The sequence below is a fragment of the Arachis stenosperma genome, chromosome 1, assembly GCF_014773155.1.
Source record: "Arachis stenosperma cultivar V10309 chromosome 1, arast.V10309.gnm1.PFL2, whole genome shotgun sequence".
Classification (NCBI taxonomy): Eukaryota; Viridiplantae; Streptophyta; class Magnoliopsida; order Fabales; family Fabaceae; genus Arachis; species Arachis stenosperma.
The window spans coordinates 86,362,056-86,381,705 of record NC_080377.1 but is presented as its reverse complement, the minus strand read 5'-3'; the positions used below and the strand labels follow the sequence as shown (position 1 = coordinate 86,381,705).

Here is a 19,650-nt window from a genome sequence, read left to right as displayed (position 1 = left end):
CAGGAATCCTTGGATCACTCAGCTGGAGGTTCCTTGCAACTCATGAAAACTGCAGAAGAGGCTCAAGAACTTATTGATATGGTGGCCAACAACCAATATTTCTTTGCTCATCAAAGAAACCGCCAACCATCACAAAGAAGAGGAGTAATGGAGCTAGAAGGAGTGGATTCAATCCTGGCTCAAAACAAATTAATGCAGCAGCAAATTCAACAACAATTTGAGCAAATGACCAAGAGGATTGACAGCCTCCAAGTTGCAGCAGTAAACACTAGCCAACCATCACCCACATGGGGACAAAATGAAGAAGTTCAAGAAGAGCAACAGCAAGAACAAGTCCAGTACATGCATTCTAATCCAAATGAAGTCTATGGTGATACATACAACTCCTCATGGAAGAATCACCCCAACCTCAGATGGGGAGATACTCACAACCAAAACCAACAACCATGGAAGAGGAACTCAAACCAAAACAACACAAGACACAATCAAAATTTCAACCAGCAGCAAACCAACCAAAATACCTATAGAAAACCTCAAAACAATTACCCCAATCTCAACCAGTACCAATCCATTAATCAAAATTCCCATCATCCACTAACCACAGCTCATAACCCACCACACGCACCACCTGAACCCCAAAGAATCACCAACTTGGAAACCATGATAGAAAAAATGATGAAACTACAGGAAATGACAAACAAAAACCATGAGGCCTCCATAAAGAGCCTAGAAAGGCAGATCGGGCAAATCTCCAAGCAAATTTCTGTTGAGAGACCTTCAAGCTCACTACCTAGTGACACAATCCCAAATCCCAAGGAGGAATGCAAGGCAATACAATTGAGAAGTGGGAGAATATTGATGAGCAACAATGACACTACAAAGAAACAAAAAGAGAGCATCAAAGAACCAACAGAGGATGAGAAGCAAACAAAAGCAGATCAAGCTAAGGAGCAAGTGGTGGTGCCAACCAAAAGCAATGAGAAACTCAAAAAATAGGAGAACCAGCCACATAGCTCAAAGGAAAAGAATCAAGGACAGCAGCAATTCGGAAAGAGCATCACACCTCCACTGCCGTATCCTCAAAGATTCAACAAAGAGGTTAAGGACCAACATTTCCACAAATTCCTTGAGACCTTCAAGAAGCTGGAAATCAATATTCCTCTAGCTGAAGCACTTGAGCAAATGCCTTTGTATGCCAAGTTCATGAAGGAGCTTATCAATAAGAAGAGAAGTTGGCTTGAGAAGGAAACCATATTACTGACCGAGGAATGCAGTGCCGTGATCCAGCGGGGTATTCCCCCAAAACTCAAGGATCCGGGGGGCTTTGTAGTGTCATGTACCATTGGAAAAACAATTCTCAACAAAGCTCTCTGTGACCTTGGTGCCAGCATCAATTTAATGCCTCTTTCAATGATGAGAAAACTCGATATAGAAGAGCTTAAACCCACCAGGATGTCATTAGTTATGGCTGACAGATCCATTAAGACACCCAATGGAATTGTGGAAAATCTGTTGGTGAAGATTGGGGAATTTATCTTCCCAGCAGATTTTGTGATTTTGGATACTGAAGAAGAAGGAAGTGACTCAATCATTTTGGGGAGGCCATTTTTACACACAGCAAGAGCCATCATCGATGTAGAAAAAGGGGAAATGGTCTTCAGGGTCCATAATGAACAAATGATCATAAATGTTTTCAAGTCAATGCAAAATATCCCTGAGCAAGAGGATTATGTAAAAGTAGATATGATAGAGAGTTTGGTGGAAGAAATGCTGGAAGAAAATTATCAGGAGCAAGAAGGAGATCAAAGTGCAATAGAAGAACAAGTAGCCGAGACCTTCATTGAGCAAGAGAAGAAACAAGAGTTGAAACCACTACCTCCCCATCTCAAATATGCATTTCTAGGTACATCAGAGAGTTTTCCAGTAATCATCAATTCATCCCTAACAACAAAAGAAGAGGGAGAGCTTCTTAATGTACTCAAAGCTCACAAAGATGCTTTAGGATGGACCATTAATGACTTGAAAGGAATCAGCCCTGCAGTATGTATGCATAAGATCCTCTTGGAAGATAATTCCAAACCTGTAGTTCAACCTCAAAGAAGGCTAAACCCCACAATGAAGGAAGTTGTCCAGAAAGAAGTGATGAAGTTGTGGAATGCAGGAATAATCTTCCCAATATCTGACAGCCCATGGGTGAGCCCGGTTCAGGTTGTACCAAAGAAAGGAGGAATGACAGTCATCACCAATGAAAAGAATGAGTTGATCCCTACTAGAACAGTGACTGGATGGAGGATGTGCATAGACTATAGAAGATTGAATGATGCCACCAGAAAAGACCATTTCCCTCTTCCATTCATTGATCAGATGTTGGAACGGTTAGCCGGTCATGCCTATTATTGCTTTTTGGATGGATACTCTGGGTATAATCAAATAGTGGTAGACCCCAAGGACCAAGAGAAGACTGCCTTTACATGCCCATTTGGAGTCTTTGCATACCGAAGGATGCCCTTTGGGCTTTGCAACGCCCCTGCCACATTTCAAAGGTGTATGCTATCCATTTTTTCTGATATGGTTGAAAAATTTCTAGAGGTCTTCATGGATGACTTCTCTGTTTTTGGTGATAATTTCAATGCTTGCCTGAACCATTTAACCCTTGTCTTGAAACGATGCCAAGAAACTAATTTAGTTTTAAACTGGGAAAAATGCCATTTCATGGTACCCGAAGGGATTGTCCTTGGCCATAAAGTTTCAAGAAAAGGGATAGAGGTTGATAAGGCAAAAGTTGAGATAATAGAAAAGCTCCCTGCACCAATTAATGTGAAATCTGTTAGAAGTTTCTTGGGACATGCCGAATTTTATAGAAGGTTTATCAAAGACTTTTCAAAAATAGCCAAACCTTTAAGTAATCTTTTGATGCTTGATAATCCTTTTGTGTTTGATGAAGACTGCCGGCATGCCTTTGAAACTTTAAAACATAAACTCACAACAGCACCAATCATCACACCTTCAGATTGGGAATTACCTTTTGAACTCATGTGTGATGCAAGTGATCTTGCAATTGGTGCTGTACTTGGGCAGAAGAAAGGAAATCTGCATCATGTTATATATTATGCAAGTAAAGTACTAAATGATGCCCAAAGAAATTACACCACAACAGAAAAGGAGTTGTTAGCTGTAGTTTATGCATTTGATAAGTTTAGATCATACTTGATAGGATCCAAAGTTGTGGTTTATACTGATCATGCTGCACTTAAGTATTTGATGTCAAAGCAGGATGCTAAACCAAGACTCATCAGGTGGATACTGCTCCTACAAGAGTTTGACATTGAGATAAGAGATAGGAAGGGCACTGAAAACAAGGTTGCTGATCATTTGTCAAGATTACCACATGAAACAACTCAAAAGGCTTCTCAGCCCGTGAATGAAAGTTTCCCAGATGAGCATCTCATGCAGATTCAGCAAACACCTTGGTTTGCTGACATAGCTAACTACAAAGTTGGAAGGAAGATACCTCAAGAGTTCTCTAAGCAACAAATAAAGAGGTTAATCAATGAAGCAAGAAAACTTTCATGGGATGAACCCTTCCTCTTCAAGAGATGCTCTGATGGAGTAATCAGAAGGTGTGTTCCCGAGAGTGAGATAAGAGACATCTTATGGCATTGTCACGGCTCAGCCTATGGTGGACATTTTGGCCCAGAAAAAACAGCCGCAAAAATACTACAAAGTGGCTTCTATTGGCCAACCATCTTCAAGGATGCCAGAGAGTATGTTCATCAATGTAATGAATGTCAGAGAACAGGGGGACTAACAAGAAGGAATGAGATGCCTCAGAACTTCATCTTGGAATTAGAATTGTTCGACCTATGGGGCATTGATTTCATGGGACCCTTTCCCCCCTCCTATTCTTTCAAATACATCTTGGTAGCAGTGGAATATGTCTCAAAGTGGGTAGAAGCCATAGCCACAACTACTTGTGACGCACAAATTGTCCTCCAATTCCTAAAGAAACACATTTTTACAAGATATGGAGTACCAAAGGGGCTTGTTAGTGATGGTGGGGGTCACTTTTGCAACAAACAGATGGAAAAACTCCTCCACAAATATGGAGTAGTCCACAAGGTAGCCACACCATACCACCCTCAAACTAACGGCCAAGCTGAATTGGCAAATAGGGAATTGAAGAAGTTCCTAGAGAAAACAGTGGGAATCACAAGGAAAGATTGGGCTAGAAAGCTAGAGGATGCATTGTGGGTGGTGCGCGAAATTGTGAACAATACTTTTTCACAACTCTCATAATCCCCGGTAATGGCTCCAAGAACTTGGTAGCTCAATACCATGGCATTACACAACTTCGCACAACTAACCAGCAAGTGCACTGGGTCGTCCAAGTAATACCTTACGTGAGTAAGGGTCGATCCCACGGAGATTGTTAGCATTGAAGCAAGCTATGGTCATCTTGTAAATCTTAGTCAGGCAAACTCAAATGTATATGATGATGAGCGAAAATACTATAAAAGATAAAGATAGTGATACTTATGTATATCATTGGTGTAAGAGCTTCAGACAAGCGTATGAAGATGCTTTCCCTTCCGTCTCTCTGCTTTCCCACTGCCTTCATCCAATCCTTCTTACTCCTTTCCATGGCAAGCTCGTGTAGGGTTTCACTGTTGTCAGCAGCTACCTCCCATCCGCGCAGTGAAAGCTAATGCACGCACTCTGTCACAGTACTGCCAATCACCGGTTTGGTTCCCTCCCCTACCGGAATAGAATCACTCTTTTGCGTCTGTCACTAACGCCCAGTAGGTTACAGGTTTGAAGCACGTCACAGTCATTCAATCATTGAATCCTACTCAGAATACCACAGACAAGGTTAGACCTTCCGATTCTCTTGAATGCCGCCATCAGTTCTTGCCTATACCACGAAGACTCTGATCTCACGGAATGGTTGGCTCGTTTGTCAGGCGAGCACTCGGTTGTCAGGCGATCAACCATGCATCGTGCAATCAGGAATCCAAGAGATATTCACTAAGCCTCAGATGCTTGTAGAACAAGAATGGTTGTCAGTCACCTTGTTCATGGGTGAGAATGGTGATGGGCGTCAATCATCACCTCCATCATGTTGAAGAACAAGTGATATCTTGGACAAAGAACAAGCGGAATTGAATGGAAGAACAATAGTAATTGCATTAATACTCGAGGTACAGCAGAGCTCCACACCTTAATCTATGGTGTGTAGAAACTCCACCGTTGAAAATACATAAGAACAAGGTCTAGGCATGGCCGAATGGCCAGCCTCCCAAAGAGGGTTCAATCATAAAAACATGATCAAAAGATTCTCTCTAATACAATAGCAAAAGGTCCTACTTATAGAAAACTAGTACATAGATGAGTAAATGACATAAAAATCCACTTCCGGGCCCACTTGGTGTGTGCTTGGGCTGAGCAATGAAGAAATTTCGTGTAGAGACTCTCCTTGGAGTTAAACGCCAGCTTTAGTGCCAGTTTGGGCGTTTAACTCCCAATTAGGTGCCAGTTCCGGCGTTTAACGCTGGAATTTCTTGAGGTGACTTTGAACGCCGGTTTGGGCCATCAAATCTTGGGCAAAGTATGGACTATTATATATTTCTGGAAAGCCCAGGATGTCTACTTTCCAACGCCGTTGAGAGAGCGCCAATTGGGCTTCTGTAGCTCCAGAAAATCCACTTCGAGTGCAGGGAGGTCAGAATCCAACAGCATCTGCAGTCCTTTTGAGTCTCTGGATCAGATTTTTGCTCAGATCCCTCAATTTCAGCCAGAAAATACCTGAAATCACAGAAAAACACACAAACTCATAGTAAAGTCCAGAAAAGTGAATTTTAACTAAAAACTAATAAAAATATACTAAAAACTAACTAGATCATACTAAAAATATACTAAAAACAGTGCCAAAAAGTATACAAATTATCCGCTCATCACAACACCAAACTTAAATTGTTGCTTGTCCCCAAGCAACTGAAGATCAAATAAGATAAAAAGAAGAGAATATGCAATGAACTCCAAAAACATCTATGAAGATCAGTATTAATTAGATGAGCGGGGCTTTTATCTTTTTGCCTCTGAATAGTTTTGGCATCTCACTCTATCCCTTGTAATTCAGAATGATTGGCTTCTTTAGGAACTTAGAATCCAGATAGTGTTAATGATTCTCCCAGTAAAGTATGATGATTCTTGAACATAGCTATTTTTTTTTGAGTCTTGGCTGTGGCCCAAAGCACTCTGTCTTCCAGTATTACCACCGGATACATACATGCCACAGACACATAATTGGGTGAACCTTTTCAGATTGTGACTCAGCTTTGCTAAAGTCCCCAATTAGAGGTGTCCAGGGTTCTTAAGCACACTCTTATTTGCCTTGGATCACAACTTTATTTCTTTCTTTTTCTCTCTTTTTTTTTTTTCGAAAAATTTTTTTTTTCGTTTGCTTTTTCTTGCTTCAAGAATCATTTCTAATGATTTTTCAGATCCTCAGTAACATGTCTCCTTTTTCATCATTCTTTCAAGAGCCAATATTCATGAACCACAAGTTCAAAAGACATATGCACTGTTCAAGCATACATTCAAAGAACAAAAGTGTTGCCACCACATCAAAATAATTAAACTATTATAAAATTCAGAATTCATGCAATTCTTTCCTTTTCAATTAAGCACGTTTTTATTTAAGAGGGGTGATGGATTCATAGGACATTCATAACTTTAAGGCATAGACACTAAGACACTAATGATCACAAGACACAAACATGGACAAACATAAAGCATAAAAATCGAAAAACAGAAGAATAAAGAACAAGGAAATCAAGGAACGGGTCCACCTTAGTGATGGCGGCTCTTTCTTGCTCTTGAAGATCCTATGGAGTGCTTGAGCTCCTCAATGTCTCTTCCTTGTCTTTGTTGCTCCTCCCTCATGATTCTTTGGTCTTCTTTAATTTCATGGAGGAGAATAGAGTGTTCTTGATGCTCCACCCTTAGTTGTCCCATGTTGGAACTCAACTCTCCTAGGGAGGTGTTTAATTGCTCCCAATAATTTTGTGGAGGAAAGTGCATCCCTTGAGGCATCTCAGGGATCTCTTGATGAGAGGGGTCTCTTGTGTACTCCATCCTTTTCTTGGTGATGGGCTTGTCCTCATCAATGGGGGTATCTCCCTCTATGTCAACTCCAACTGAATAACAGAGGTGACAGATGAGATGAGGAAAGGCTAACCTTGCCAAAGTGGAGGTCTTGTCCGCCACCTTGTAGAGTTCTTGGGCTATAACCTCATAAACCTCTATTTCTTCTCCAATCATGATGCTATGGATCATGATGGCCCGGTCTATGGTAACTTCGGACCGGTTGCTAGTGGGAATGATTGAGCGTTGTATGAACTCTAACCATCCTCTAGCCACGGGCTTGAGGTCATGCCTTCTCAATTGAACCGGCTTTCCTCTTGAATCTTGCTTCCATTGTGCGCCCTCTTCACATATGGTTGTGAGGACTTGGTCCAACCTTTGATCAAAGTTGACCCTTCTAGTGTAAGGATGCTCATCTCCTTGCATCAGAGGCAAGTTGAACGCCACCCTCACACTCTCCGGACTAAAATCCAAGTATTTCCCCCGAACCATAGTGAGATAATTCTTTGGATTTGGGTTCACACTTTGGTCATGGTTCTTGGTGATCCATGCATTGGCATAGAACTCTTGAACCATCAAGATTCCGACTTGTTGAATGGGGTTGGTGAGTATTTCCCAACCTCTTCTTCGGATCTCATGGCGGATCTCCGGATATTCACCCTTTTTGAGTGAAAAGGGGACCTCGGGGATCACCTTCTTCAAGGCCACAACTTCATAGAAGTGGTCTTGATGCACCCTTGAGAGGAATCTATCCATCTCCCATGACTCGGAGGTGGAAGCTTTTGCCTTCCCTTTCCTCTTTTTAGAGGTTTCTCCGGCCTTGGATGCCATAAATGGTTATGAAAAAGCAACGCTTTTACCACACCAAACTTAAAATGTTTGCTCGTCCTCGAGCAAAAGAGGAAAGAAGAGAGTAGAAGTAGAAGAAATGAGGAAGAGGGAGATGGTGGTGTGTTCGGCCAAGAAGGGTAAGAAAGGGTGTTTAGGTTGTGTGAAAATGAAGGGTTGAAGAAGGGTATTTATAGGAGAGAGGGGGGTGTAATGGTTCGGCCATGGAGGGTGGGTTTGGGAGGGAAAGTGGTTTGAATTTGAAGGGTGAGGTTGGTGGGGATTTATGAAGGATGGATGTGAGTGGTGAAGAGAAAGATGGGATTTGATAGGTGAAGGGTTTTTTTGGGGAAGAGGTATTGAGGTGATTGGTGAATGGGGGAAGAAGAGAGAGAGTGATGGTGGGGTCCTGTGGGGTCCACAGATCCTGTGGTGTCAAGGAAAAGTCATCCCTGCACCAAATATTGCTCAAAATCACGTTTTGAGCCATTTCTGGCGTTAAACGCCGGGCTGATGCCCATTCCTGGCGTTTAACGCCAGGTTGTTGCCCTTTACTGGCGTTTAACGCCAGTCTGGTGCCCCTTTCTGGCGTTAAACGCCCAGAATGGTGCCAGACTGGGCGTTAAACGCCCAACAGCTAGCATTACTGGCGTTTGAACGCCAGCTTCTTCTTCCTCCAGGGTGTGCTGTTTTTCTTCCTGTTTTTCATTCTGTTTTTGCTTTTTTCATTGTTTTTGTGACTTCTTATGATCATCAACCTACAAAAAAGATAAAATAACAAAAGGAAATAGTTAACTATAAAACATTGGGTTGCCTCCCAACAAGCGCTTCTTTAATGTCAGTAGCTTGACAGAGGACTCTCATGGAGCCTCAGAGATACTCAGAACCGTGTGGGAACCTCCCAACACCAAACTTAGAGTTTGAATGTGGGGGTTCAACACCAAACTTAGAGTTTGGTTGTGGCCTCCCAACACCAAACTTAGAGTTTGACTGTGGGGGCTCTGCTTGGCTCTGTTTTGAGAGAAGCTCTTCATGCTTCCTCTCCATGATGATAGAGGGATGTCCTTGGGCCTTAAACACCAAGGATTTTCCATTCACTTGAATGATCAACTCTCCTCTATCAACATCAATCACAGCCTTTGCTGTGGCTAGGAAGGGTCTGCCAAGGATGATGGATTCATCCATGCACTTCCCAGTCTCTAGGACTATGAAATCAGTAGGGATGTAATGGTCCTCAATCTTCACCAAAACATTCTCTACAAGTCCATGAGCTTGTTTTCTTGAATTGTCTGCCATCTCTAATGAGATTCTTGCAGCTTGCACCTCAAGGATCCCTAATTTCTCCATTACAGAGAGGGGCATGAGGTTTACACTTGACCCTAAGTCACACAAGGCCTTCTTGAAGGTCATGGTGCCTATGATACAAGGTATAGAAAACTTCCCAGGATCTTGCCTCTTTTGAGGCAGTTTCTGCCTAGACAAGTCATCCAGTTCTTTGGTGAGCAAGGGAGGTTCATCCTCCCAAGTCTCATTTCCAAATAACTTGTCATTCAGTTTCATGATTGCTCCAAGGTATTTAGCAACTTGCTCTTCAGTGACATACTCATCCTCTTCAGAGGAAGAATACTCATCAGAGCTCATGAATTGCAGAAGTAAGTCCAATGGAATCTCTATGGTCTCATTTTGAGCCTCAGATTCCCATTGTTCCTCATTGAGGAACTCAGAGGGGATTGGTACACGCCCACTGAGGTCTTCCTCAGTGGCGTCCCCCTCCTCTCTTTCCTCTCCATATTCGGCCATGTCTATGGCTTTGCACTCTCCTTTTGGATTTTCTTCTGTATTACTGGGAGAGTGCTAGGAGGGAGTTCAGTAACTTTCTTGCTCAGCTGACCCACTTGTCCTTCCAAATTTCTGATGGAGGACCTTGTTTCATTCATGAAACTTTGAGTGGTCTTTATTAGATCAGAGACCATTGTTGCTAAGTCAGAAGTATTCTGCTTAGAACTCTCTGTCTGTTGCTGAGAAGATGATGGAAAAGGCTTGCCATTGCTAAACCTGTTTCTTCCACCATTATTGTTATTGAAACCTTGTTGAGGTCTCTCTTGATTCTTCCATGAGAAATTTGGGTGATTTCTCCATGAAGAATTGTAGGTGTTTCCATAGGGTTCTCCTAGGTAATTCACCTCTTCCATGGAAGGGTTCTCAGGATCATAAGCTTCTTCCTCAGATGAAGCCTCCTTAGTACTGTTTGGTGCATTTTGCATTCCAGACAGATTTTGAGAAATCAAATTGACTTGTTGAGTCAATATTTTATTCTGAGCCAAAATGGCGTTCAGAGTGTCAATCTCAAGAACTCCTTTCTTCTGATTAGTCCCATTGTTCACAGGATTCCTTTCAGAAGTGTACATGAATTGGTTATTTGCAACCATTTCAATCAATTCTTGAGCTTCTGCAGGCGTCTTCTTCAGATGAAGAGATCCTCCAGCAGAGCTATCCAAAGACATCTTGGATAGTTCAGAGAGACCATCATAGAAAATACCTATGATGCTCCATTCAGAAAGCATGTCTGAAGGACATCTTCTGATTAATTGTTTGTATCTTTCCCAAGCTTCATAGAGGGATTCTCCATCCTTCTGTCTGAAGGTTTGGACTTCCACTCTAAGCTTACTCCATCTTTGTGGTGGAAAGAACTTTGCCAAGAAGGCATTGACTAGCTTTTCCCAAGAGTCCAGGCTTTCTTTAGGTTGAGAGTCCAACCATATCCTAGCTCTGTCTCTTACAGCAAAAGGGAATAGCATCAGTCTATAGACCTCAGGGTTAACCCCATTAGTCTTGACTGTGTCACAGATTTGCAAGAATTCAGCTAAAAACTGATGAGGATCTTCCATTGGAAGTCCATGGAACTTGCAATTCTGTTGCATTAGAGAAACTAATTGAGGCTTAAGCTCAAAATTGTTTGCTCCAATGGCAGGGATAGAGATGCTTCTCCCATAGAAATCAGGAGTAGGTGCAGTGAAGTCACCCAGCACCTTCCTTGCATTGTTGGCATTGTTGCTGTTTTCGGCTGCCATGTGTTCTTCTTCCTTGAAGAATTCGGTCAGGTCCTCTAAAGAGAGTTGTGCTTTGGCTTCTCTTAGCTTTCTCTTCAGGGTCCTTTCAGGTTCAGGGTCAGCTTCAACAAGAATGCCTTTGTCTCTGCTCCTGCTCATATGAAAGAGAAGAGAAAAAGAAAATGTGGAATCCTCTATGTCACAGTATAGAGATTCCTTGAAATGTCAGAGGAACAAAGAAATAGAAAGAAGAAGGAGAAGAAGAATTCGAACTTTAATTAGATAAGGTTCGAATTGTGCATTTAGAAGGAGTAGTACTCCATAAATAGAAGGATGTGGGAAGGAGGGAAGAGAATTTTCGAAAATTCAATTAAAAGATTTTGAAAACATTTTGAAAATTTGATTGATAATTTTCGAAAATTAAAAGTGAAAAAGAAATCAAGTGTTTTTTGAAAAAGATTTTGAGATTAGAAGTTAAAAAGATTTGATTGGAAACTATTTTGAAAAAGATGTAATTAAAAAGATTTGATTGAAAAGTTATGGTTTTAAAAAGATGTGATTGAGAAGATATGATTTGAAAACAATTTGAAAAGATGTGATTTTAAAAATTAATGACTTGCCTAACAAGAAAAGATATGATTCAAGCATAAAACCTTCCTTAACAGAAAAAGGCAAAAAAAATGTTCAATCAAATCATTAATTGTTAGTAAGTATCTTTGAAAAAGGAAAGAAATTGATTTTGAAAACATTTGATTAAAAAGATTTGATTTGAAAAAGATTTGATTTTGAAAAACTTTGAAAACTTGAAAAAAAAATTGATTTGAAAACAAAATCTTCCCCCTTGTGCCATCCTGGCGTTAAACGCCCAGAATGGTGCACATTCTGGCGTTTAACGCCCAAACTACTACCCTTTTGGGCGTTAAACGCCCAGCCAGGCACCCTGGCTGGCGTTTAAACGCCAGTCTGCCTTCTTCACTGGGCATTTTTGAATGCTCAGCTTTTTCTGTATAATTCCTCTGCAGTATGTTCTGAATCTTCAATTCCTTGTATTATTGACTTGAAAAGACACAAATTAAAAATATTTTTGGATTTTTAATAATCAAAATGCAACAAGAATCAAATAACAATGCATGCAAGACACCAAACTTAGCAGTTTGTGTACTACTGACACTATATGAGACACAGAAACACTCAAGCCAAAAGAATTCAAAGATCAAAACAAAGAACTATATGCATGAATTCGAAAAATATAACAAAAACATGCATTTGTCACCAAACTTAAGATGAGACTCTAGACTCAAACAAGAAACATCAAATATTTTTGGGTTTTTATGATTTTGCAATTTTTTTGTGTTTTTCGAAAATTAAGTGGGAAAAGGTATCAAAATCCTTAATGAGGATTCCAGGAATCAGTGCAATGCTAGTCTAAGACTCCGGTCCAGGAATTAGACATGGCTTCACAGCCAGCCAAGCTTTCAAAGAAAGCTTCGGTCCAAAACACTAGACATGACCAAAGGTCAGCCAAATCTTAGCAGATCACTGCTCCAAAAGCAAGATTGATGAAAATCAACAAGCTTTTGTGGTGATAAGTTGAAACCTCGGTCCAATCAGATTAGACATGGCTTCTCAGCCAGCCAGATTTCAACAAATCATCATGAAACTCAAGAATTCATCTTCAAGAATTTCGAAAAAAAATAAATACCTAATCTAAGCAACAAGATGAACCGTCAGTTGTCCAAACTAGAACAATCCCAGGCATTGTTACCAAAAGCTTGCTCAAAACTTGAACAATCCCCGGCAACGGCGCCAAAAACTTGGTGCGCGAAATTGTGAACAATACTTTTTCACAACTCTCATAATCCCCGGTAATGGCTCCAAGAACTTGGTAGCTCAATACCATGGCATTACACAACTTCGCACAACTAACCAGCAAGTGCACTGGGTCGTCCAAGTAATACCTTACGTGAGTAAGGGTCGATCCCACGGAGATTGTTAGCATTGAAGCAAGCTATGGTCATCTTGTAAATCTTAGTCAGGCAAACTCAAATGTATATGATAATGAGCGAAAATACTATAAAAGATAAAGATAGTGATACTTATGTATATCATTGGTGTAAGAGCTTCAGACAAGCGTATGAAGATGCTTTCCCTTCCGTCTCTCTGCTTTCCCACTGCCTTCATCCAATCCTTCTTACTCCTTTCCATGGCAAGCTCGTGTAGGGTTTCACTGTTGTCAGCAGCTACCTCCCATCCGCGCAGTGAAAGCTAATGCACGCACTCTGTCACAGTACTGCCAATCACCGGTTTGGTTCCCTCCCCTACCGGAATAGAATCACTCTTTTGCGTCTGTCACTAACGCCCAGTAGGTTACAGGTTTGAAGCACGTCACAGTCATTCAATCATTGAATCCTACTCAGAATACCACAGACAAGGTTAGACCTTCCGATTCTCTTGAATGCCGCCATCAGTTCTTGCCTATACCACGAAGACTCTGATCTCACGGAATGGTTGGCTCGTTTGTCAGGCGAGCACTCGGTTGTCAGGCGATCAACCATGCATCGTGCAATCAGGAATCCAAGAGATATTCACTAAGCCTCAGATGCTTGTAGAACAAGAATGGTTGTCAGTCACCTTGTTCATGGGTGAGAATGGTGATGGGTGTCAATCATCACCTCCATCATGTTGAAGAACAAGTGATATCTTGGACAAGAACAAGCGGAATTGAATGGAAGAACAATAGTAATTGCATTAATACTCGAGGTACAGCAGAGCTCCACACCTTAATCTATGGTGTGTAGAAACTCCACCGTTGAAAATACATAAGAACAAGGTCTAGGCATGGCCGAATGGCCAGCCTCCCAAAGAGGGTTCAATCATAAAAACATGATCAAAAGATTCTCTCTAATACAATAGCAAAAGGTCCTACTTATAGAAAACTAGTACATAGATGAGTAAATGACATAAAAATCCACTTCCGGGCCCACTTGGTGTGTGCTTGGGCTGAGCAATGAAGAAATTTCGTGTAGAGACTCTCCTTGGAGTTAAACGCCAGCTTTAGTGCCAGTTTGGGCGTTTAACTCCCAATTAGGTGCCAGTTCCGGCGTTTAACGCTGGAATTTCTTGAGGTGACTTTGAACGCCGGTTTGGGCCATCAAATCTTGGGCAAAGTATGGACTATTATATATTTCTGGAAAGCCTAGGATGTCTACTTTCCAACGCCGTTGAGAGCGCGCCAATTGGGCTTCTGTAGCTCCAGAAAATCCACTTCGAGTGCAGGGAGGTCAGAATCCAACAGCATCTGCAGTCCTTTTGAGTCTCTGGATCAGATTTTTGCTCAGATCCCTCAATTTCAGCCAGAAAATACCTGAAATCACAGAAAAACACACAAACTCATAGTAAAGTCCAGAAAAGTGAATTTTAACTAAAAACTAATAAAAATATACTAAAAACTAACTAGATCATACTAAAAATATACTAAAAACAGTGCCAAAAAGTATACAAATTATCCGCTCATCAGTGGGCATATAGGACAGCTTTTAAAACTCCTATTGGCAAGTCACCATTTCAGCTCTTATATGGCAAATCCTGCCACCTCCCTGTAGAGCTTGAACACAGAGCTTTTTGGGCCACTAAACTCCTCAACCTTGATTCCCAAGCTGCAGGAGAGAAAAGGCTGCTACAACTAAATGAGTTAGACGAATTCAGGCTAGATGCTTATGAAAATGCCAAGATATACAAGGAGAGAGCTAAGAAGTGGCATGACAAGAAGATCACAAAGAAGGAATTCAAGCCAGGACAGCAAGTGCTTCTGTACAATTCAAGGCTTAAACTTTTCCCTGGCAAACTAAGGTCTAAGTGGATTGGGCCATACTTGGTGACAAAGGTCTTTCCCTATGGAAGTATTGAACTGCTTGATGAGGCAACAAAGAATCAATTCACAGTAAATGGCCACAGAGCAAAGTTGTACTTGGGAGGACAATGTGATAAGGAAATAGAGGTCCAGAACCTACATTCCTCTTGAAAAGAATGAAAAGATGTCAAGCTAATGACAATAAAAGAGCGCTTGTTGGGAGGCAACCCAACCCGAGGTAGTTTTCTTTTCATAACTTTTTCAATAGAAATGTTGAATAATTGATATGTATTGCAAGGAACTAAGTTTGGTGTTGCACACCAAAAACAATTCAAGGGAGAATGTAGGTTTCTAAGTTTGGTGTTCCACCAAAACTTCATTCAGAAACACATTCTAACTTCCTATACATTACTAGTTTCAAGCAATCAGACAAATTAATCAACCATATAATTGCTTTTTAGTCCTAACTCTTTGACCTATAGCAAGAACATAAGAGTTTGTCCAGAGTCAAAATGATGAATCAGAGGAAGTAGCAAGGAATTTGGCATCATGACCCAAAAAGGGGCACAACAGAAGGACGAACAAAAGAAATGCAAACCAATAGGTTGTATATACACTTAACCTTTGCTGTTGAGAAATGTTTTGAGTATGTTCTGTTAAAGTGTCCCTTGAGTTCAGACAGAGCCAATTTTATCTTAAAATAAGTAAGCTAGTTTAAGTTTGTGCTTGTGTGTTTACTTTCACTTAACTAAGAGCATGTTCTGTCCCCTGCATCTTTAATTCAATAAAAGAAATGTTTGAATGTGAAGTAAGATAATCTCTGTTAGATAGAAGTAGAATAATAGTAAGTGGTGGTATGTGTGTGATTGTATAAAAACTCACTTTTAGTGAATAAAGGGCTAGGATGTCTTTTTCTAAGTATAGAGTGACTTACTGTCTACGAATCTCAATAAGAAAATTGATGAGCGGATAATTTGTATGCTTTTTGGCATTGTTTTGAGTATGTTTTAGTAGTTTTAGTTGAGTTTTTAGTATATTTTTATTAGTTTTTAGTTAAAATTCACTTTTCTGGACTTTACTATGAGTTTGTGTGTTTTTCTGTGATTTCAGGTATTTTCTGGCTGAAATTGAGGGATCTGAGCAAAAATCTGATCCAGAGACTCAAAAGGACTGCAGATGCTGTTGGATTCTGACCTCCCTGCACTCGAAGTGGATTTTCTGGAGCTACAGAAGCCCAATTGGCGCGCTCTCAACGGCGTTGGAAAGTAGACATCCTGGGCTTTCCAGCAATATATGATAGTCCATACTTTGCCCAAGATTTGATGGCCCAAACCGGTGTTCAAAGTCACCTCAAGAAATTCCAGCGTTAAACGCCGGAACTGGCACCTAATTGGGAGTTAAACGCCCAAACTGGCACTAAAGCTGGCGTTTAACTCCAAGAGGAGTCTCTACACGAAAAATGCTTCATTGCTCAGCCCAAACACACACCAAGTGGGCGCGGAAGTGGATCTTTATGTCATTTACTCATCTTTGTACACCTTAGGTTACTAGTTTTCTATAAGTAGGACCTTGTACTATTGTATTTGACATCTTGGTAGCTATCTTTGAGTTTTATGCTATCTTAGATCATTTGGGAGGCTGGCCTCACGGCCATGCCTAGACCTTGTTCTTATGTATTTTCAACGGTGGAGTTTCTACACACCATAGATTAAGGTGTGGAGCTCTGCTGTACCTCGAGTATTAATGCAATTACTATTGTTCTTCTATTCAATTCCGCTTGTTCTTTGTCCAAGATATCACTTGTTCTTCAACTTGATGAATGTGATGATCCGTGACACTCATCATCATTCTCACCTATGAACAAGGTGACTGACAACCATTCTTGTTCTACAAGCATGCGAGGCTTAGTGAATATCTCTTGGATTACTGATACACGATGCATGGTTGATCGCCTGACAACCGAGTGCTCGCCTGACAAACGAGCCAGCCATTCCGTGAGATCAGAGTCTTCGTGGTATAGGCAAGAACTGATGGCGGCATTCAAGAGAATCCGGAAGGTCTAACCTTGTCTGTGGTATTCTGAGTAGGATTCAATGATTGAATGACTGTGACGTGCTTCAAACTCCTAGCAGGCTAGGGCGTTAGTGACAGACGCAAAAGTATCAATGGATATTATTCCGGCCTGAACGAGAACCGACAGATGATTAGCCTATGCTGTGACAGAGCATCAGGGACGTATTTTCACTGAGAGGATGGGAGGTAGCTGCTGACAACAGTGAAACCCTACACGAGCTTGCCATGGAAAGGAGTAAGAAGGATTGGATGAAGACAGTAGGAAAGCAGAGAGACGGAAGGGAAGGCATCTTCATACGCTTGTCTGAAGCTCTTACACCAATGATATACATAAGTATCTCTATCTTTATCTTTATGCTTTATTCGCTTATCACTATACCCATATGAGTCTGCCTGACTGAGATTTACAAGATGACCATAGCTTGCTTCATACCACCAATCTCCGTGGGATCGACCCTTACTTGCGTAAGGTTTATTACTTGGACGACCCAGTGCACTTGCTGGTTAGTTGTGCGAAGTTGTGTTTATGCCATGGTATTGAGCACCAAGTCTTTGGAGCCATTACTAGGGATTGTTTATGTTTGGAAAAGTATTGATCACAATTTCGTGCACCAAGTTTTTGGCGCCGTTGCCGGGGATTGTTCGAGTATGGACAACTGACGGTTCATCTTGTTGCTTAGATTAGGTATTTTTCTTCAGAGTTCTTAAGAATGAATTCTAGTGTTTCAAAGGTGATGTTCTTATCATCACCAAAGCTGATTGATTCTCATCAATTTAGCTCTTGAATACAATGTCCTGCTGAAGCTTGGCCGGCCATGTCTAATTCCTTTAGACTAAAGCTTTAGACTAACATTGCATGATTCCTGGAATTCTCATTAAGAATTTTGATACCTTTATTTTCCTTTTCACTTAATTTTCGAAAAAGCACAAAAAAAAATTACAAAATCATAAAATCCAAAAATATGTCTTGTTTGAGTCTAGAGTCTTATCTTAAGTTTAGTATCAATTGCATGTTTCTGTTCTTATTGCATTCATGCATGTGTTCTCATTGATCTTCAAGTTGTTCTTGATGATTTCCTTGTTTTGATCTTTGAATTCTATTGACTTGAGTGTTTTGTTATATGCATTCTCATTTTGTTAGTGTCAATGGTATACAAACTGCTAAGTTTGGTGTCTTGCATGCATTATTATTTGATTTTAGTTGCATTTTGATTATTCCTTATTATTAAAAATCCAAAAATATTTTTAATTTGTGTCTTTTCAAGTCAATAATACAGAGAATTGAAGATTCAGAACATACTGCAGAGGAATCACACAGAAAAAGCTGGGCATTCAAAAATGCCCAGTGAAGAAGACAGACTGGCGTTTAAACGCCAGCCAGGGTGCCTGGCTGGGCGTTTAACGCCCAAAAGGGTAGTAGTTTGGGCGTTAAACGCCAAAATGTGCACCATTCTGGGCGTTTAACGCCAGGATGGAACAAGGGGGAGGATTTTTGTTTTCAAATCAATTTTTTTTCAAGTTTTCAAAGTTTTTCAAAATCAAATCTTTTTCAAATCATATCTTTTCAATCAAATGTTTTCAAAATTAATTTCTTTCTTTTTTTTTAAAGATACTTACTAACAATTAATGATTTGATTGAACATTTTAAGTATGTTGCCTTTTCTGTTGAGAAAGGTTTAATGTTTGAATCATATCTTTTCTTGTTAGGCAAGTCATTAATTTTTAAAATCAAATCTTTTTAAAATTGTTTTCAAATCATATCTTTTCAATCGTATCTTTTTAAAACCATAACTTTTCAATCAAATCTTTTTAATCACATCTTTTTCAAAATAGTTTTCAATCAAATCTTTTTGATTTCTAATTTCAAAATCTTTTTCAAAAATCACTTGATTTCTTTCCCACTCTTATTTTCGAAAATCAATTAAGTGTTTTTCAAAATGTTTTCAAAATCTTTTACTTAATTTTCGAAAATTACTTCCCTTCTTCTCACATCCTTCTATTTATGGACTAACACTATTCCTTAATGCAAAATTCGAACTCCATCTTCTTTGATAAGTTCGAATTTTCTACCTCTGTCTTCCATTTTTCTTCCTCTGACACCTCAAGGAATCTCTATACTATGACATAGAGGATTCCATATTTTCTTGTTCTTTTCTCTTTCATATGAGCAGGAACAAAGACAAAGGCATTCTTGTTGAAGCTGACCCTGAACCTGAAAGGACCTTGAAGCGAAAGCTAAGAGAAGCTAACGCACAACTCTCTGTTGAGGACCTGACCGAATTCTTCAAAGAAGAAAAACCCATGGCAGCCGAAAATAACAACAATGCCAACAATGCAAGGAAGGTGCTGGGTGACTTTACTGCACCTACTCCCGACTTCTATGGGAGAAGCATCTCTATCCCTGCCATTGGAGCAAACAACTTTGAGCTTAAGCCTCAATTAGTTTCTCTAATGCAACAGAATTGCAAGTTCCATGGACTTCCATTGGAAGATCCTCATCAGTTCTTAGCTGAATTCTTGCAAATCTGTGACACAGTCAAGACTAATGGGGTTGACCCTGAGGTCTACAGACTGATGCTATTCCCTTTTGCTGTAAGAGACAGAGCTAGAATATGGTTGGATTCACAACCTAAAGATAGCCTGGACTCTTGGGAAAAGCTAGTCAATGCCTTCTTGGCAAAGTTCTTTCCACCTCAAAAATGGAGT

The 19,650-nt window shown here is 40.4% G+C and overlaps 1 non-coding gene across 1 annotated transcript; it reads left to right on the top strand.

Annotated features, from left to right (window-relative positions):
* The first annotated feature begins 10,529 nt into the window (after positions 1-10,529).
* On the top strand, positions 10,530-10,637 carry LOC130951365 (small nucleolar RNA R71). The gene has a single exon (XR_009073947.1). It is a non-coding gene; the product is annotated as a small nucleolar RNA R71 (small nucleolar RNA).
* The last annotated feature ends 9,013 nt before the right edge of the window (positions 10,638-19,650 follow it).